This window comes from Microtus pennsylvanicus, chromosome X (assembly GCF_037038515.1).
Source record: "Microtus pennsylvanicus isolate mMicPen1 chromosome X, mMicPen1.hap1, whole genome shotgun sequence".
Lineage (NCBI taxonomy): Eukaryota > Metazoa > Chordata > Mammalia > Rodentia > Cricetidae > Microtus > Microtus pennsylvanicus.
The window spans coordinates 8,618,822-8,640,595 of NC_134601.1; the positions used below are offsets into that span (position 1 = coordinate 8,618,822).

Genomic DNA, 21,774 nt, shown 5'->3' on the forward strand with positions numbered 1-21,774 from the left:
CTAACTAAGGTGTAGTGATACACACCTGCAATCTGAAACATTAGGAAGATGAGGGAGGAGGCAAAAAGAAAGTTTTAGGTCAGTCTTAGAAAAGAAAAAGAAGAAAGATGTCAGGCGAGCCAAGGACAAATTCTTAAAAGAAACCAAACCCTTTAACATGAGACACAGACATCTACTCTCTAAAACTGTGGGTAAGTAAAATGTTACTGCTTCAGATATATCAGCAGCAGCATTTTGTTATGGAAGCCCTTACAACTAATACAGCTGTACAGTATTGATCTATACACTTTGATTTATTGTGGTGATGGTCTATGTCTTCACATGACAGCTAAGCTCTAACTTAGGAAGCTCCTGCTAATGTGGTTCAACAGGATGAGAGTCTATTACAGGCTAGCAGTACAATCCTTGTGGCATTGACTTTAGGGGAACAAAGGATGCAAGAATGAAAGTGCTGTGGGTTCTTCCTCTGGTTTCAGAGAGCTGATGAGGACAGGTAGCATGTGGCAGAGGAGTTCCTGAATGACAAATCTAAGAGGCCAAGAGGCCCCGATAAACCATTATGTAAAGTTGTGAAGGTGAAGCCTTGATTACAGCAGAGGTTACAACTTTTTATGTCCATCATGTAGAGTTTGTATTAAACAGATATTGACTGCTCATAGTTCACTATAGTTCACTAATGTTTCTCTAGGAATTTTCTTCTCATTTCTTGCAAAACATTCTAAAGTTATACCTTAATGAGATCCTCTGAATTTCTTTTTTGATTTCCAGCTGTGTCTCTTTTGCTACTTAGATAATATTTTTGTAACATGGCAACTATATTTATAGTTGTATTATATATTATACTATCTATAAACTATTTTACAAGTTCATCTTTTCTCATGGTAACCCATTCTATTCTTTCGTGGAAACAGCATTCTCTTGAATCATTCTGAGGATTTATTTTTTAAAAGTGGCTTTGTTTTCTGCCTTTTTCCCCTGGGCTTGGTTCCTCTGTTCAGTTTTGTGCTACTTTTCATCTTGCTCATTGCCTTCAGGCGATTGGCAATTATTTTTTAGGTTACTCATTTTGATTTGCTGAAGTCAATTGCCAATGACCTGAATATAAATATTATCCATACTGTTATTACACAACACCAAGCTATGTGTTACAGAAATAAATTAAATAGAAAGGCAGTACCATTACAATTTGTAGAGTCTGACCTGTGTAAGTACTGCTTGGTTGTTTGTTGTTGTTTTTCTTCACGGCTTGTTAATGGCTATGATGACACTTTGCAGCTGTGGTGAGGTCCTGTTTGATATCAGCTGCAGCTGCTTTGGAGTGTAGTTTTCCAAGTGTTTCCTTTCTGAACCACGAAGCCAATCTCATGTACTTTATGGCACCTACATTTTGAGATCAGCTATTTAAACACGCTCCACGAGTTTGATTAAAAGTTTATCTCACTATTTTCATTTGATATTAATAAATATTGACACGCCATTATTTATGATTTGGAATGATTTAAAGTCTATTTGTAATTATTTTGGAAAAGTACAGAAGATATAGAACACATTATACCGCCTGCCTCTGTTTCATGAGTGCTGGAATAAAGTCCCACATCTTTAATCGTAGTCTTGGTTATATAGTTAGTTTTTTGTACTATTTTTTTTTATTTTGCTTTATTAAAAAAAAACTTGACACAAGCTAGAGTCATCTTGGAAGAAGACACTCAATTGAACAATTGTATCCATTAGATTGTTTGTAGGCAAGGGTGTGGGGCATTTCCTTGATTAATGATTGATATAAGAGGGCTCAGCCACTGTTTGCGGTGCTACCTCTGAGAACAAGATCTTGTGTTGTATTAAAAAGCAAGGTGAGTAAGTGATGGGAAGCAAGACAGAAAGCAATGTCCCTCCATGTCCTCTGCTTCAGTGTCTGCCTCCATGTCCCAGCCTTCAGTTCTTACATTGGCTTCCCTAATGATTGACTATGATTAGAACACATAAGCCAAATAAACTCTTTGTTCCCCAAGTTGCTTTTGTTCGTGGTATTTTATCACAGCAACGTAAACTAATCTAGACTAGTATTTGAAAATATTTTGTATATTATTAATTTCTTAATGAGAACATATTTTCTAAACAGAAGACACAAAACTTACAAACTATGTTGTGTAATTTATGGTTATCATGATAGTATTGGTATCTGACATTGTTAGTTTTTCACTTTTAATATGGGAGAGTTAATTCATTTCCGGAATTGCATACCATTTTAATATATTGAGTAGTAAAGTATTTTTTCCCTCTAAATATGGGATGGTGGGTGTGTTTATGAGACAGGGAACTGGTGTAGGAGTTCCTTCTGTTTGTGTGTTGCTTTCATTGGATAATGAATAAAGAAACTGCCTTGGCCTAGTTGATAGGGCAGAACTTAGGTAGGCAGAGAAGACAGAACTGAATTCTGGGAGAGAGAAAACAGAGAAAGAGAACTTCCATGGAGCCACCAGGTCAGACATGCTGAATCTTTCCAGATAAGCCACGACCTTGTGGTGATATACAGATTAATAGAAATGGGTTAAATCAAGATGTGATGTGAGAGTTAGCCAATAAGAGGCTAAAGATAACAGGCCAGGCAGTGATTTAATTAATACCATTTCTGTGTGGTTATTTCGGGTGTAAGTTAGCCGGGTGGCTGGGATGGAACAAGGGCCCGCTCTCCATGCATCAGGGAACAGCTATTATTCTGTTGTAATATTGCAGATTAAATAGAGAAGACACACAAGATGTGTTCACATTCTGACTACAAATTAAATTAGTTATTGAAAAGTATATGATTCTTTGAACTCATGTCCTTCAGTTCAGTACTTCTATCTAGGTAGTTTGGTGGGGAAAGATTTATATTTTAACATTCTGTATTATCTGTAGTTTCTAGTATAAAATAATCAGTAAATATGTATAGTTCATCTCATGACATTAATCGGATTGTTCTTTATCAAGCAAACTTTCTGTACTGTTGATCATGGAAGCTTAGTCAATATTGGATAATATGAGGAAATCAATATTTAGAAAGTTTATATGTACCTTGCCCCAAATCACACAACTTGCAAGTTAGAGAGTTGGTGTCTTAAACTGTTTTGTGTGATAAAATGAAATATCTTGACACAATGAAAAGTGGTTGATAGTCAATAGAAACTTATGGTCTCATAGTTCTGGAAACCAAGATGTCCCAGATCAAGTTTCCAGCATCAAGCAGAATCATCATAAAGTGCAAGGTGGAAGTGAAATAGATGAAGGGATCCCACTGCTACCTGTGGCACTGGGTAGGCATTTAAGCATTACTAAAAACTTGCTAAAATTTGATGCTAATGTAAATGATAAGTCCTTTAAGATCGCATTTTAACTATTCCTTCTAATGTTCATTTTCCTGTAAATAAGCAAAAACATTGGGGGATGAGGCAATTTGACTTCATAATTGAAAGCTATTAGATCTCCTTTGCTACCCCAGTTAAAGGCTGTCAGCCAGATGGCCAGTAAACTACCTGTATGACAACACTGCCTATTTTGAAGACTCCTCAGGTTCCTTGAGCAAACTACACAGTGAATACAGCTGCTTACTTCAGCTTCTGAAGTTGAAGCCACAGCTACAGGTGGTTCAGTTTTTAATTGATGTTTTCTTATCACAAGTCCCCGTGAACTGTAGATAATTCTATGTTCATTTCCAGCTTGAACTAATGGGGCCACCTCTGGTGGTCTATCAGCATAGAAGGATAGAAGATATAAAGAACTAGAGAAAAATTACAGCAGTTCTTGGTTTCTGGGATAGCTCCAGGGAGCTGTTAATTCTCTAGAAATCTCAGACGACCTATGCCTATTATCCTTAACACTGATTATTGCCAAGGGCTCAGCCTAAATGACAATAGCTGGTACATACCTAGATAACTGAGCTGACACAAGTGTAGATCTACGGGTCTCACTTTGAGGCCTAAGTGCTGCAATACAGCAACATTACAGAGTCCCACCTGCTGCCGCCACAGATTACCTGTTTACTCTGCTCACTTATGCCAAATGCTGTACTACTAAAGCTGCCCATTTGAAAAGGTCCTTATCTACCTGTGATTTCTGTCTTGGTAGAGACATGGGATCTCAGACAGTTCACTAGTAACAGAAGGGCAAAGGGGCAAGACAGGAAGCAGATCTCTCCCTTTGATAACAACCCTTGTGTTTTCATCAGCCCTCAATGTGGATCCAGTACATTTGACTGTGAACATGTGCTTTGGAGGAAAGAGTTTTAAAGCATGGCAAATGGAGCATAAACTCAGGTTGTTTGGTTCTGGAGCCTTGTTGGAGGAGGGCGTCACTTGTTGGTTTCTGGCCACCTGGCTAGCTTAGACCTGAAATAATCACACAAAAACTGTATTAATTTAAATCATGGCTTGGCCCATTTGCTCTAGCTTCTTTGAAAGACCCTTAGAGTGGTCCTTCCCTCAGGAGGAGACCCCCTAACCCAAGGAACTGTCGAGACCACTTGCTGCAAGGGCAAGAGGTTATTTATTGAGCGATGCACAGGTACCTACGGGTGTCAGAGTCTCTTTGGAAGACTTGCACGCCCTTAGGCTGGGCAGGGGGTCTTTTATATGGAAACAGGCGGGCAGAGCAGGCATACAGAAGTAGAACCATGGTTACAGGAATCCCATTGGTCAGTTCGGATGGGGCGATGGGTTCACTTGGGGACAAGCTCCTCGGGGACATGAAGATATGATAATATCTGACTTGGCTCTATCTAGGGCACATGTAGTTTTTCCCAGAACTGTCCGTTCCCCTCCTAGGCCTGGTGTCTGATATCCTGTTTGACCACCTAGGAGTACTGACTTTACCTTAAACTTACATTTGTTTGTGTGAAGGCTTTGCAAAATGGCATTACAGCAGCTAAGCTGGGGTCTTTCATCTTACTGGATAACTCTTATATTAATTTAACCCATTTCTATTGATCATGTGGCTGTGGCTTACAGTGTAAAGTTCCCAGCAGCTGTCTCCAGTACCTCCATGGTTTCTCTATGACTCCAGCCTTCTTTCTCCCAGCATACAGCCTAGCTTTCCCTGCCTTGTTTATTTCTGCCCTGCCATAGGCTCAAAGCAATTTTTTATTAACCAAGGAAAGCAACACATAGACAGAAGGACCTCTCACACCAGAGCCTGACATGTTTACCACTATTTTCTTAAATCACAAGTTGCCTGACAGATTTGGCTGGTAAAAAATAAAACAACAAAACCAAAACTCTATTGCCCTAGGGAGATTCAGGCAATTCTCATCAGCTCGATTACAGTAATGGTAAATTCTGAGTCACCAATGATGCATTGGCATCACATTAAGGACAGGAAACCAAGCATTCCCCCTTGGTGTCACTTTACCATGTGCTAGCCCAGATTTGAATTTAATACTCTACTTTGCTCTTTGTTTGCCATGGTCCCCGTCTGTCTGTTGCATGAGTCTGAATTTGTGCCTTCCTGAATGCTGTCTTCTGAATCTGTCAGTACCTGTGTCTTTGTGCATGTGTGTCCTAAACAAGGGGCATTGCCCTCTCCTTTATTGAACAGCAAAAGAACAAAAGCAAAAAAAAAAAAAAAGAAATCATATGGGGGAAGGAATGGGAGGTACTTTATAGAAATCTTTAACAGAATTTTATAAGGTGTAGGATACTGAGTGCACTTGACCTCAGCTGACCCAGATAACAAGCACATGCTATCAAGTAGCCTCTGAATGTTGCTTTTAGTGCTTATGGTAGATAGTCATTTTATAAGGCTGCTTTTAGACTATTTCATGTTTCTAGCAAATGATTGGCATAACACACATGCAGTCACAGAAAATGATTGGAATAATGCATATAGATTCCTCTCAAGTAGAGAGTGACAGAAGATTACAACTATACAATAGCTTAGTTGTAAAAATCGATCACATGGGAAATTCAAAGAAAGTAAGTTCGGTTGCTACATTGTTCTCTTAAAGACAGGTTAAACAAACAGGCTGAGTATCAAGTAGTAAAACAGTCTTACTTAAGCAACCTCAGAGTGTATTATTAACTCTGGCTGGCAGTGAGGTCCATCAAAAGATCCAGTCTCTTAGAATATGAGGCATATTTTTTTCACAACGCATTGCTGTGGCACTGTATTGCATGAGTAGCCAAAGGAAAATCAATATAGTATGAACTCTCCAGTTTGCTTATCCCTCAGGATACCCAAACAATCAGGGAAGGATGATAGGCCATATGAGTGGTGGGTCCTCTATTATGAAAAAGCCAGCTATACATCAAGGCTAATCAGCTTTACACTTTCCCCTTAATGGAACCGACATAGAACAGTCCTGTACACCATTGCTCCTAGATACAACCTACTGAACTGACAAATGAGTAGCTTGTTAAGTAAACAGGCAAAGGAAGCAGAGAAATAGCAATAAGTTGCAGATTTACGTGGTAGGCCTTGATAATATAAGTGAAGTGTTTGGTCTCAATTTACTGAGCACCATGCAACATGTTCACAAAGGATTACAGACAGCTGAGGTGGCCTTCAAGGAAATCCCTGTGCCAGAATTGGTGCTAAATCCAGGAGAATTACTGTTTGAATGGTCATTGTATGATTGTCTTACCTGTTCTGGAAAGTTGAGAAGGATATATTGTGGTAAACTCTGGAGTCACTGAGAAGGTCAATGTGTTTTCCACTGCTATGCAGTCATAATTTTAAAGATATATTTTCTTGATTTGCCTAACTAGTACCTTAGTTTTCCAAGACTACATTAGTTGGTATAATTACCTTTAAAAGACCATGGGAATGACTACATAGTTGTAGTTCAAGATAAATTTAAGAATATATAGAAAAAACTGTGTGTATAAGTAGTTGAAAAATTCCATAATATGGAAGTTCTCCCAGATTACACTTATTTCAGCCTGAAGAGCTGGTACGAATTAATGACCACAAATGTTAATATTCATGGATGGATCATTTTCTCAGTGAAACCCACTCTAGATTATGATTTGCTACAGAGAAATCTTTGGAATTAACCAATTTTTGTGGGAATATTTTTAATGAAGATCAAATGCAAACAAGCAGCTGCCAGGGATCCAAGTAGACTTGTTTCTAAGACTTAACTTAGGATTCTCAGCTGCTGTTTCTTTGCTTTTGAGCTATGGGTCTTTGATTCCATAGCCTGAGGGTATTTAAGTTCTGATACACTGAACCTAAGATTTACATAATGTGTTGCGATGCATTAACTGTTTTTTTCTGGTTAGTTCTTCAGAATGCTAATACTTATTAATACTGCCCCATTGCTATCTGGTGAATTACAATTAATTATTCATCACTGTCATGTCAAATATTGAGATAAACTAAAGTTATAGGAGTAAATGTATTATTTGCTCAATTGTGGTTTTTCTGGGAAGCACTGATAGTTGCTTTATTGCAACCAGATATTGTTAGATGGAATTCCAAAATACACTTGAACTGATGAATTAGTTCTTGAATATTTCATCTTTAAAAATGTTAACTCCCCATTTCTTATTTATGATAAATGTAAAAATTAAATGTGAATTGGAAAAGTTGGTAATTTTAAAAGAAATACAATTTCTGCCTTTCATTACAGTAGATGAATGCTCTAAAGACTCCCTGAAGGTACGGAAAATACCACATTGTTTTGCAACCCTTATTTTCAGAAATATGTTTGAAAAATGGCAAGGCCATGGTCTTCACTTATTTTTATTTTTCTTTAATTGACAAATTAAGAAGCAATTTCTAGTTTTACACTTCATTGCCTTAAAACTAGGTTTTAATGCTAATTCATGTGATGGATAAATTAATAATAATTTAACATTTAAAGTATAAAGCTAAAAAGAGGCAGACTTTCTGATATGGGAAATCACAATTACAATTAAACTTTCATTTGAGTCAGTAATTAGAGCAATATCTTTTAAAGTGTTAGTGCAAGAAATAAAATTGCCTTAGGGTTGTTCCTTTAATACTTGTAGCTTATTTGACTACTAAAAACAGGACATTGGAATGTATAATGGATATTAGTCTTGTGATTTAATGAGAGCGAGCAAGTGAATGGGAGAGAGTGAGAGAGAAACGGAGGTGGAGGGAGGAATCCCTTATCTACCCGGATCCTTAGACTCCTCATTTGTAACTTTGTAGATTAGACCACAGGTCTTTAAGAGTTTCTCATATATGGGCCCAGGTCTACTGATGAGCAAACATTTTTTACCTGATGGATTATAAAGAAATTTATAAAGACTCCCATTTTTTATATACCTAGGAAAGTCCACATTTTCTTTGTAGTCATGTAGAATGCTTTATACTGGGCAATATTCTAAAAAAAAAATATAAATCACTCACACATAACACACAGAAAAAAAGTTCTTGTATACAAATGATTGCTGTGATTTGAATCTAAAATGTGCTCCTAAAAGTTCAGATATTTCTACACACTGATGCACAATGATAAAGACATTAATTATATATGTGTATCTCTCTCTATCTCTCTATATATACACACACCAATATATGTGCATACATTGTAATATGTGTGTGTCATTTACAAGGCAAGAACACTATTTATGAGCAATAGCCTGATATTTAAATTTGTTTTTCAGAGTGTTAGGTATTGAAACGTAAACACCAACACTGTATCATTGAACCACACTTTAACCCATTAGGTTATTTTTTAATGCTCCTAGTTTGGAGCATGTATGTGCAGTGCAGTGTTGTGTGTGTTGTGTGTGTGTGTGTGTGTGTGTGTGTGAGTGACTTACAAGGCAAGAACTCTACCTGTGAGCTATATCCGAGTATATATATATATACACATATATGTGTATGTGTATATATGTATGTATATGTATGTATGTATGTGTGCCTGCGTCCCAAATTGGCATCATATATCTTTCTCCATAATTCTCCACTTTTTTATTGAAGGGAAAGCCTCCTCAATGACTCTGGCTTGGCTAGCCAGCTAGCTCCAGAGTTCCCCTATCTCTGCCTCTCGAATAATGGGAATATGGGCAGCTACTATGCAACTTTGACTTTTATGTGGGTTTGAGGAATTTAATTCTAGTCATCACAATTTTGGGGTAAGTAAGATGACCCACTGAGTCATCTCCTCAGTTCCCAACATCCTCATTTTAAAGGTATAACATTTAGGTGCAGGGTTACCAGGTAATTTTCCCAAGGACACATAACTAATAAGTGAAAGAATTTGGATTCAAAAGAAGGAATCTGGCTCCAGAGTCCTTCCTTCAACCATTTTTCTATGCTATTTACTTACCAATATGGTGATTGAAGATCTCTGAAATTTGACACTCATAAAGAAAATTCGTACATGGCTTATGTTTACTAGAGACTAAACTTCAGGATTATAAGATTCCCACATTCCATATCCACATACAATCTGCATATAGTTTACAGTAAGGGGATTTTCACCCGCATTCGATTTTCTGAGTTGCTTGGATTAGATCATGGTTCAGCATGGCTAATTTCTTGTGTTTCCATTTTTAAATCATTTTCATGTGTCTTGGTATGTCAACAGTGATGTGCTTTTATTCTTTCCAGACTTTTGTATCATTACATTTTAGACTCCCCAAACAGTAAGAAAGGCCTATTGCTCATTATAACCTCTCTCTTAGAAAAGATCATAAAGGCTCTTAATTTCTTCTTTTGGGTACTTAGTATTTTCCATTTTATTCACTACATTTTCATTTTATTCACTACATGTTCAGCTTATGAGCTTTAATATATTACTCCAGTTACTTATAGACTATTTAAAGAATGCCATGCACAATAAAAGTACACAGAAGACAGAGTGTTTTTACCCTACACTGCATTTCCACTTCTTGGACGCAATAGAACCTATTTGTACATTTATATTCTAACTGTAATAAAATAGAGATATTGTACTGTTTATTCTTTCACCTTTTCAAAGCATTAGGAAGATCCAGAACAAATCTATTACCTTGTGTAACAAAATTGGTAGTTGCTATGAGGCTTCATGTCTTGAATTTTAGGAGATTTCAGAAATAAAATAATGGTGTACCCAGAAAGTCTTGAATTAGAACAATTTCCATGGCAACTTGTACAGTTTTCTTTAATAAAACATTTTCACAGCTCATACACAGAATTCACATTCTGTTGTTTTGCTTCAAGTATATTCATTTGTATGTGAAATAGCTTATGTGTTAATTTTGGTATCACAAAGATATTTTTAAATATAGAAAAAATGTGTCTATTACTTGACTATGAAGTAGTTTCAGCAAAGAAATTAGGTCCTTGGTCTTATCACTAACAAATATACATATATAATTTTTCTTATAGTATGTCCATTGACATAATCAGAAACAAATACAGATTATTTTCTTCTTAGAGGTAGGTATATATGAGGCATGCAATATAGGTATTTAAATATTAAGGACATATTATCCTTTTGGAGATAGAAAATGTTTATAAATTGGGAAACATAAATACTACATGGCCAAACAATGATATATGACTTTGCAGAGGACTTCAGAGGGCTGAGTAGTTGCTGGAGATGAGGTACTTGAGAATGGCTTCAGTGAGGATATAACCTGTGAACTAAACTGGTATGGAAAGTTCTGTATATGTGTTGCTTTTATTGGTTAATGAATAAAGAAGCTGGCTTGGCCAGTGATAGGGCAGAGTAGAGCTCAGCTGGGGGTGGGGATGGGTGGAATGTAAACTGATTGCTGTGAGAAAGAAGACAGAGTCGCAAGATGCTATGTAGCTACCACCAGTGACAAATGTGCCAGAACTTTACTTGGTAAGCCACAGCCATGTAGCAACACATGGATTAATAGAAATGGGTTAATTTAAAATATAAGAGTTAGCCAGAAATATTCTTAAGCTATTAGCCTAACAGTATTGCAAATAATATAGTTTCTGTGTGTTTATTGTGGGACAGGGTGGACAGAAATCTCTGTCAACAGAATGTCATTGATTATATCCATGTAGAACCTGAGAAAGCTTAGAAAGTAATTCTAGACACAAAAGAATTGAATAAAGCATGGCTTCTTGGTAGCCAGCATTTTGCTGGCTGCTGGAGGCATGCTGTAGCTTCTTTAAGAGAGGTCTTCCTGATTCAGTGGTAGGAGAAAAAAAACATGTGGTTTCAAAATGGTGACATCCTGGGCCATACTGCCAGGACAAACTCTGGCTCTTTCCAAAGACCAACCATTTAAATGGGGTTTGTGAGCAGAGTACTATAACTTGATAACTTGTTTAATGTCAAAATAGACCCGTTGTGTGCCTAAAAATGGGGCAATGTGTATGGCTCTCATAGGCAGCAAACATGCTTCTGCCATGTTGGACTGGGCAGAGCAAGCAGGCAGGGCCATGCTGGCCCTAGCCATGCCCACTTAACATAAAAAAGGCACTTCTGGTCAGAAAATGATTACAGATACACAATAAAAACAGATTCAGATATTAAAAATACCTCTAAATGGATCACAATGTGTTTTTAAAGATGTAGATAGATATGCTTGGGAGAGAGAAGAAAAAGAGCATAGAGAGTTATAAAAAAGTAATTTTTTAAAAAATAAAGCAAAGTCTTTAAAGAGACAGACAAAGAAAAATAAGCCACATAAAGATGGGATATACACAGAGAGTCTGGATTATGTATATTATTGTGTTTTCTTTGAATTTTTTGACGGAAGGAGTTAAGTACAGAGAGACATTTCATTGTATGGGCTGCTGAGATAAACCAACCTATATATTTTAAAGGTATCTTGATTCTAAAATTTGGGTCTAAGGATTTGTTGCTTTGGAAAAGAGGTTCTGCTTTTGTTTCCACAGAGGATGAAAACCTGTGAATTAATTCCAGACTAATGTGGTTTGATGGACCAAAACATCCCAAAAGATCACCATGAATACCCCCCAAAATTACTTTGCCCCCCAAAATCACAAAGCAGTTTGGTGAGAACTATGCCCAAATTTCCAAATATTGTTTATAAATGTTTATTTACAGTTAAAAGGGGATATGCTACAGAGATGGAAACTTTGCATTGGTATTGATCTTGGTTTATTGATACAGATTTAAGATAAATTTTGTTATATATATTTATGCTCTTAATTAATGTATTGTGTTTGTACAGCTGATTTTAAAATCTACTGTATAATTAAGAAATAAAAGTTAATTGAGTCATATATAATAGTCAAGCTTCTAGTCATGTTAGTTAAGTTTTCTAGATGTACACAAATATATTTCAGATTGACAGATATTCTTCACACCTTTCAAAGACTTCCAGAATATGGCATTTAAAATGTTTTAAGAACTTAGGACTTTTCATGACAACGAGACACAACTGCTCCTGGCAGCACCAATATACTTCAAAAGGATGATGGGCATTGAAGAGGCTCCTTATGGAGTTTGCTAGCCATTTGGGCAAGAAACTGCTCTTGCCTAGACTGCTTGATATTATGCTGTATGAACTGGACTTGCAACATCCACAGAAAAATAACTGCTGAAGCTGTCTAAAGAAGGTGAGAGAGTTTTGGGGAATTCCTGTTTCATGAAAGAGACTGCCAGACATTCTACAGGACAGAGAAGAAAGTGACTGACAAACTGCCAATATAGGTAGAACTGTCTTTGAAATTTCCTGCTTCATGGAAAAGTCTGCCAGATACTATGGGCCTGCAGGCTGAAGATGGGTGTGCCAATGATACAGAAGAACTTTTGGTGACTGTCCAAAGAGAGAGAACTCTAGAACTCATTTCTAAAGTTTTGGAAATTGCTTACAATGCACTTCCTGTTAACTTAGGCAATATTATATCCTTCTGGAGTCTTTGATGGAGTTTAAGAATAAATAGTTAAGATTATAATTTTCCTTAGAAAAAGTAGATATAAATATTGTAACTGTAATTCTTGCTTGGTACCTATTTTGTTATATGTAATTTTTCTGTGTTAAAGTTAAAACCATCCCTTTTATTTAAACAGAAAAGTGGAAATGGTGTGGGGAGTCCTTCTGTAAATGTGTTGCTTTTATTGGTTAATGAATAAAAAAAGCTGCTTTCAGCCAATGGATTAACAGAATATAGCCAGGCTGCCGGAGAGTAGGCAGAGTCAAAGAGAAGTCATGTAGTCCTGATGGTGAGAGATGCCAGATATCAGATGAAACATTACCCGGTAACCAACAGCCATGTGGTGATACACAGATTAATAGAAATGGGTTAACCAAAGATGTAAGAGCTAGCTAGCAATACACTTAAGTGACCGGCCAAGCAATGATTTTAAAAATATAGTTTCTGTGTGATTATTTTCTGGAGTCTGTGTGGCTGGAAAATGAACAAGCAGCTCCCCCAACACTAAAGAGTTTGTAGTCTTTACTAGAGCTATGGCAAGAGCTACAATAGAGTGTTCGTTCATTCATGGGGTTATCCAGAGAAACAGAACTAACCAGAGGACACACACAATCAATCAGTCAATCCAGAGATTTATTATGAAAACTGGCTTACATGATTATAGAGGCCAACAGGTCCCACAAAGCTGTCATTTTACAAATTAGAGAACTGGGAAAGCCAGTTGCTAAAATGCCCAAGAACAAAGCAAGCTGATGAGCTCACAGTAACTTTGAGTCCACAGATTTGAGAAACTATAGTTCTAATGTCCAAGGACCAAGGAAGACAAATCTTCCAATTCAAGAAAAAAGGAAATTCACTCTTTTTCTACCTTTTTGTTCCATTCTGACTCTCAAAGAACTACTGATGATGCTTTATAATTTTTACTCAGTCTTCAGTTCATACCCCACTCTCTTTAGGAACTAGCCTGAAAGAGACACCCAGAGATAACATGTCAGCGATATTTGAACAGTCCTTTGCTAGATCATGAATAGTTTGCTATCACAAAGTTTGCCATCACAATGCTTTAGAATATTTTCAATCAGATATACTACTCTAATTCTTTTTCTTAATTTATTTATTTATTAAATATTTCTGTCTCTTCCCCGCCATCGCCTCCTATTTCCCTCCCCCTCCCCCAACCAAGTCCCCCTCCCTTGTCAGCCTAAAGAGCAATCAGGGTTCCCTGCCCTGTGGGAAGTCCAAGGAACCCCCACCTCCATCCAGGTCTAGTAAGGTGAGCATCTAAACTGCCTAGGCTCCCACAAAGCCAGTACGTGCAGTAAAATCAAAAACCCATTGCCATTGTTCTTGAGTTCTCAGTAGTCCTCATTGTCTGCTATGTTCAGCGAGTCCGGTTTTATCCCATGCTTTTTCAGACCCGGGCCAGCTGGCCTTGGTGAGTTCCCAATAGAACATCCCCATTGTCTCAGTGTGTGGGTTCACCCCTTGTGGTCCTGAGTTCCTTGCTCGTGCTCTCTCTCCTTCTGCTCCTAATTTGGACCTTGAGATTTCTGTCCGGTGCTCCAATGTGGGTCTCTGTCTCTGTCTCCTTTCATCGCCTGATGAAGGTTAATATTCAGGAGGATGCCTATATGTTTTTCTTTGAGACTACTCTAATTCTTAAAGCCTTTGGAACTGTTCCCATTATTAGAAAGGAGAGTATCCATTCTTTTCCTTATATCTGGTAAGACTTTCTGTGATCTGGTCATTACCCACTATGCTGACATTACGTACTGCTCTTCTTGACCTTCACTTTGTTCTAGCCACATTGGTTTCTCTTTTTGAACATGTGGATACAGTTCTCCCATTGGGTCTTTTTAGTTGTTGTTATCTCTATTTGGATAATTTCTTCTTTGTTTTTTCACAATGATGCTTCCTTTATTAGATAGGTTTCAAGTCAAGCCGTCCTTCCCCAACTACTGGAGCTAAAGCAACCTTTCCATCCCTTTTTTTGCCCTCCTCAGAGTGTGTGTGCATCGATGTCAAAAATTATGTAATCTATGTGTATGTGTGTTTACTATCATTTCTCCTCATGAAAGTATAAATAGTAACTGCGTATTCACCAGGTTTTTGAAATTTACAGTTGATGAAATAGAAGGCCCAATTCAAACTGGCTTAAAGACAGTTATTATTGCATACTGCAGAAAGTACAGAAGATTAGTGGCTAAGGAATTGATTATGATAGTGTTTTACACTACTACTTTTCATCTATCCATTTGACCATCTTTAGGATAATGCTATTCCCTCATTTTGGCTGTAAGCATAGTAGTTTCACAAGGCACCACACAAAACTTGAGAGCATTCTGTCATTAAGAATGAAGAACTCTTTTCCAGAAGCTTCTCAGTAGCCTTCCCCTCATATTTCAGTGGCCAGTGCATCTGTTAATTAACTGGACACATCAAACCGTGAAGCCCATGAAAACCTTTGGTCTTTTGTGATCACATGCAAAGTTGTTTCCTAAGATTGCTAAAGGGACATCTTTCTTCTCTATTAATTTCAGGAAAAATGAAGAGAACAAATATATGGGATATAAAGTAAAAAAAATCACCTTTATTACCCCAGGAGGCTGCCTTGGAAGATGTGTGTGGCCTTGGTTCTGGTTCATGAACTGAGTTTTCTAATACAAAATCCCTAAGGAAGCCAGACTTACCCACTCAGTCCCATCAGCACCAGGCCAGGATAGCTTCCCTACATTGTTAGAGGAAGTGGATTCCAGGAGAAGGAGGTCAGATCTGATCTTCTTCATTTTATTTATCAACTAGATAAGTTATTTCACTCACAATAAAGCTTATTACATTACTATTGAGTTATTTTTCCATTAGAATGTAGGGCTCAGTAGAGTAAATCAACCATACTTTCTTTTTGTTCAGCCTAATTTGGCTTTGTATACCAATGGCTTAGAAATGCTTTCTCAAAAAGCTTCTTTTTTACATAAAGCCATATTTTTAACACAAAATTGATAAATAAATGGCACACAAGTGTTTTGTTTGCATGTTGCGTAAAATTGCATGGTTTTTCTTGTCCCTCCTTATAGAGTCTCTACATGTAATGTTTGCTACGAAGATAGAATTCATTATTTTGAGCTTCTCAAGTCTAGGAATAGTATAATTAAGAAAACCAAATGGAGGAAAAGGAAGGGAGGAACATGTAATTATATTATAATCCCCAAAATACTACTGACCTTTATGTGAGGTGATGTTGTAAATATCACAATAAGTCACAACAGCCAAAGTTGTGATGTTGCAACCTGATTAGAATGAAAAGATAGATTGTCAATACAGGACTATACAGAGACTGTTAATTAATGTTAGTATGTTCTGATATTATGAGTAGGATGAGGATAGTCTGATGGTGCTGTGAAATGATTTCATAAAGGAGCTGTGCACAGCTAAATAGTACCTATGTTCAACAGATGGTCTATGAAATTCTGGAAGGAATCCAGGTCCTCACCACATCAGCTGATTCTTCATTGTTCCTGAATGGAACAGTGCTCTTTCTTAGCAATGTCTCCATTCAGACACTAAGGAGGGTAAGACCACTTGTGTAGACGAAGAAAAGGTGGCCCAGTGGGAATCAGGACTAAAGACATACCTTTCTGGAGCCAGTTTACAATGAGTTCGAGATAGCAGGTCTTTTCTTGTCCATGAAGCTGAGCAGTGGTATCAGGGCAGACAGCAATCTAACTGTCTTTACCTTCTGTCTTGTTGCCTAAAGGCATAAACAAGAGTTAAGTGCAGACACATGCTTCAAACAACAGGTGGACCCTCTTGGCAGCAAAAAGGACCCTCGTCTCCATGTTAGCATACTCTTTCTTCCCTTTGATAGTCAAGCTCTATTGGCCAGCACCCAGGAAAGCTACAGGTTGTGTCTGGATGGGAGTATAACACATTCAAGCAGCCATTCTTCTCCCACAGCATATGATAAAATGTTCCCAACTACTTATGCCATATTAAACAATAAAGACACACACACACATCCATTAACTCGGGTTTAGAGTAATGCCATGGACCGGCTCAGGGGAGCCACTCAGACCATGGGAGAAGCAGGGTCCTGGTAACAGGAAGGCACAAGTTTGGTGAATGACAGACACAACACACAATAAAGTGGTTGGAATCTGCTGCAATTTTACTAAATTCATGTTTTCATTATATAGTATTCAAACAAAGAACAAATCAGAAGGTCATGTGTCATTGGTTGGCACAGTATGAAAGCTTCTTTTAGTCACATCAGCAATATTTAAGAAAAGTATATTATCAGGAACAGGTGTCAGACATAAAGCATCCTTAGAAGAGGAAATCTTGCCCTTGGGAATGTAAACCTCAAACAAGTGGTTTCATCTTATGAATAGAAAGTTTCTGTCTCATTATCGCTATCATGGCCCTTCCTCTTCCTAACCCTTTATTTCATCTAGTGACCAAATATACCCAATCAGTTCTCTGCACTTGTTGAAATATACTTTTTAGTACCTTCTTATACAGCAGACACCATGGGGGTTGGGATCTAGCAAGCCTATCCATAAAGTTGAAAGTATAATATAACAGTCTTTGTCCATCAACATTAACCCTTGCTCATCATACACCCTGTGTATGACAAAGGTTCTGCTGTAGTCTTATACATTCCCATACTGTGCTTTCTTATCCCAGAACTGTTCCTGAAGAGAATTATCCTTGTCTTGTATATATAAAGACTATCATTATTATGAAATAAATTGTGCAAAGCTCATATCCCGCACAGCCAGCTACTCGAGAAACCCATCTATGCCTCAGCGGTGGCTAATACCAGGCCATCTGCCATTGACCTCCAGGAAGCCTAGTCCCATGGGACATGTAGCTCCAATCCAGCATAATGACATATGTCATGTCACACAGACGACACTGGAGTTGGTGTGGCAGAGTAATGCTACCTATAGGATTATTTGGAATATCATCTCACATTTTCCTGTTGAAATAGCTAGTCATAATGACTATTCAGAATGTCAGAAATGACTCTGTGATTAAAAGTGTAAAATTCTTCTAGAATGATGCAATGAAGTAAAATTATTATTTTGAGCATATTCCTAAAAGTCATCTTGCTAAAAAAAAAATTAATGATTTTTTTTTATTATGTGTTCTGTCTGCATGTATGCCTGAAGGCCACAAGAGGGCGCAAGATACCATTACAGATGAATGTGAGCTACCATGTGAATTGAACTCAGGACCTCTGGAAGAACAGTAAGTGCTCTTAAGCGCTGAGCTGGTTACTGTAACCCTAGTGTAATGCAGGTTGCTCCCTGAGTGTGGCAGAATAGTGTGGACTTTGTTCTCCTATGCAGAAGCTATCGGTGTCCTGCAGCTAAGCAAAACCTTTTAGGTCCACTGTGTCAAAGATAGGAGTCAACACCATTCTTAGGGAACCAAGAAATGAGTGGATTTTTTTTTAAAAGTTAGGGTCCAGCCCCAGTTTACCTTGCTTGGAATAACCATCTGCGCACAAAGATTGATAGATGTTTTGTACAACTAACAAGGATGAACCCATACAATCCTAATCTTTATCAGCTGATTGATATTATGTAATAAACTTAATAGGAGATAAAATTAGTTCCTATTTGAACATGTAAGTATCTACAATAGGCAATCAGACTTCGGAAACTCCTATTTCCAAACTCTAGCTTTCACAAATGGATGTTCTCTTGTTCAAAACTTAATGCTGCAAGAGGTAAGTGGTTGAGACATATATGTGCTTCACTTTCTGAAATTTGAAATAAATTCATTGATACAAAATAAGACAAAATTAAGATAATTTATAACATTTTAATTAATTCCTTATAAATAAATAATATACCAATCATGCTTCCCTACAGGGAAGGATATAATTTAAATAATGAATTCATTTATTTGAGACAGAAATAATAAGAAGTAATAGTATATTCTGACACCTTGCCTGCTTTTTAGAAACCCAAGGAGACTTGCTGGGTTGAAGTAAAGTGTCACATTTTTTTTTTTTTTTAGAAACAAATGTGTCTCTCCCATTATTTCCTTGTTGAAAACTATTTGCTTTCATTTTGGTTTCTGTTTCGTGTTTCCATATCTAGTTAAAATGAGATCATCTTTGAGGCCTTTTTAAACACAGAATGGAGATTTAAAACACATCATACTTTACTTTGAAAAATAATATATTTTTTTAAATTTTTTATTGAGAAAAAGAAAAAAAAAGTTTCTGCCTCCTCCCAGCCTCCCAGTTCCCTCCCCCTCCTCCCACCCTTCTCCTCCTCCCCCCACTTCTTTCCCCCTCCCTCTCCAGTCCAAAGAGCAGTCAGGGTTCCCTGCCCTGTGGAAAGTCCAAGGTCCTCCCCCCTCCGTCCACATCTAGGAAGGTGAACATCCAAACTGGCTAGGCTCCCACAAAGCCAGAACATGAAGTAGAATCAAAACCCCATGGCATTGTCCTTGGCTTCTCATCAGCCCTCATTGTCTGCCATGGTCAGAGAGTCCGGTTTTATCCCATGCTTTTTCAGTCACAGTCCAGCTGGCCTTGGTGAGCTAATATTCTGATGAAATAGAAACACTTAAGGATGCCAAAAATGGTTCATCTATAGGAGTGTTGTAGAATAAAAATTGTGAGATAGAAGATAAAGTATTTGTGGCTCTTAAGTGATGACGTCAATGCTGTATCTTCGGCATTGTCATACCAATTCTTTAGTAAGTGTGCTTGTGAATATTACTATTACAGGGCTGTTAAAGCATATGCCACAGGGTTTTGTACTCATGTCTATTTTCCTCTGTAAAATGTAAATGTTTGAAGGCATGATCCATGTGATGGTTTGAGTAAGATTGGCCCCCATAGGCTTATATATTTGGATGCTATGCTATACTATTAGAGAGTGACAATACTTGAGAAGGATTAGAAGGTGTGGCCTTGTTGAAGTAGGTGTGGCCTTGTTGGAGGAAGCATGTCACTAAAGGTGGGATCTGAGGTTTCAAAAACCCAAGATGAGCCTAGTGGCTCTCCATGCTGCCTGCAGATAAAAAACGTAGAAGTCTCAGCTACTTCTCTAGTACCATGTCTGCCTGTGTACAGCCATGCTCCTCACTATGATGATAATGGACTAAACCTTTGAAACTGTAAACCAGCCCCAATTAAATGTTTTTCTTTATGAGTTGCCATGATCATGGTATCTCTTCACAGCAAGAGAACACTAACTTAAAACACTCCATATCTCATTCATTTCTCTATTTCCTGTGATGTTAAACTCAGTGCTGGGCCTAGTGTAGTTGCTTTAAGAAGTCTTAATGTTTTCTAGGTGAAGATAAATTAAATTTTATTAATAATTCTTAATTTATTTTTTGAGTATTTCATGCTTGAATATTGTATTTAAACCATCTCCCCCTCTTTAACTCCTCCAATTTACCTATCCCACAATTTTCTCCTACTGAGTCTGTTTAATGTTGTTTCTGTATATGTATTTAGGGCTGATTGTGGTATTGGATAGCTAACTAGAGGACTCATCCCTTCGGAAGTCTTGATTCTCCCTCTTAAACAGTCATTAACTGCCTATAGCTCTTCATCTAGGGATAGAGCATTGTGAGATTCCCCCCTCCACATGGACATGTTGAGATTTCATGGGTGCAAATAGCTTCTATATAAGAGACACAGTCTTTTGACAGGAATCCTGGCACTCTGGCTCTTACAATCTTTCTGCTCTCTTTTGCGGTGTCCCCTGAACTTTAGACCTATGGGTTGGGCGATAACTGTATCAACTGGGATAAGGACACAATGATCAGTTTTTTTCTCAGCATTTTCACCAGTTATGTTTTACTATTATTCACATCATCTGCTGCAAAAAAAGAAGCTTCTTTTAGGAGAAGTGAAAGCTATACTACTCTGTGGGTATAAGGAGAAGTATTTAGAAGGCGGTAAGAAATTGTACTGGCTTAAGACAGTAGCCATAGTAGGTTCTCCTTTAGGGTCTATGACCTCACTAGCCACAGATAATTGACCAGATTTATAGTACCAGGCATAAATTCCCTCCTACTGAGCAGGTCTTGAGTCCAATTAGATGGCTGTTCATTACCCACAAGATATAAATGTCACTATTGCACCATAGGAGATACCTTTCTGTGCTGGTCATTGCTGTGGTTTGGAGGCCTTACAGCTGATTAGGATGATTGATTGCTTCTCTCCCTCACAGCTCGTACAGAACCTCCAGAGATATATGTTAGATTTGCTAAATCCCATGATCCACATTAAGATTAAAGAACTGAACATTTCCCCATGCTTATATTTTCCTAGTGGCTATATAACCTTGACTTCAGCTGTCAGTACTGTCCTATTGAACGCCCTCTGTACCCAAGGGATAGAGACATGATTGTATATACTCTTATCTGTTCACTTTTCTGTATTGAGCTGAAGTTGAAGAGCAGTAGTCAGATGGAGGGTGTTTAGGTATTCTAGGTCCTCCATGGAAGATAAGAATGAAAGCAATCAGTTTCAAGTCAATTTTCTCCAAACTCCTTCCGGTTCACAATTTCCAAGGCTTCTGGTTTGGTGTGTGTGAGTAATGGGAGTGCCTGGGTTCTGCTTTTGGTTACGTATGTAAAAATGTGTCTATAGCCAAAACCATCTGTGGCATTCTAAAACAAACATCCATCGTACCTTACAAAGGTTTCTCCGTATTTTGTGATACAGGGACACATGCTGGATGTGGAGACAAGAGTAATACTTCGTAGATTCCAATAACACAAATAGACAAATTTAAAAATGTCTATTTTTGCCAACTTGATAATGAACAGAGGCTGACAGATAGGGAGCCAGCATGAGGCTGTTTTTCTGCTAAAATGTCTTTGCAGTTTTCTCTCGGATGACTGTCAGTATACTGCACCAGGGGATCACCTTTCATCTTGATAGCTTTCTTGAGTTATCTGTCAACTCCTAGTGCA

General features: G+C 37.7%; 1 protein-coding gene across 2 annotated transcripts in view; it reads left to right on the top strand.

Annotated features, from left to right (window-relative positions):
- LOC142841536 (melanoma-associated antigen 1-like) overlaps window positions 1-21,774 on the top strand; it is a 537,355-nt gene that overhangs the window by 465,239 nt on the left and 50,342 nt on the right. The window contains exon 7 of one of the 2 annotated variants that reach the window (XM_075958488.1): window positions 17,991-18,069. The exons of the other annotated variant lie outside the window; for it this stretch is intronic. The gene's annotated coding sequence lies outside the window, so the exon portion shown is untranslated. The remainder of the gene's footprint in view (window positions 1-17,990; window positions 18,070-21,774) is intronic. 2 annotated transcript variants of the gene reach the window in all.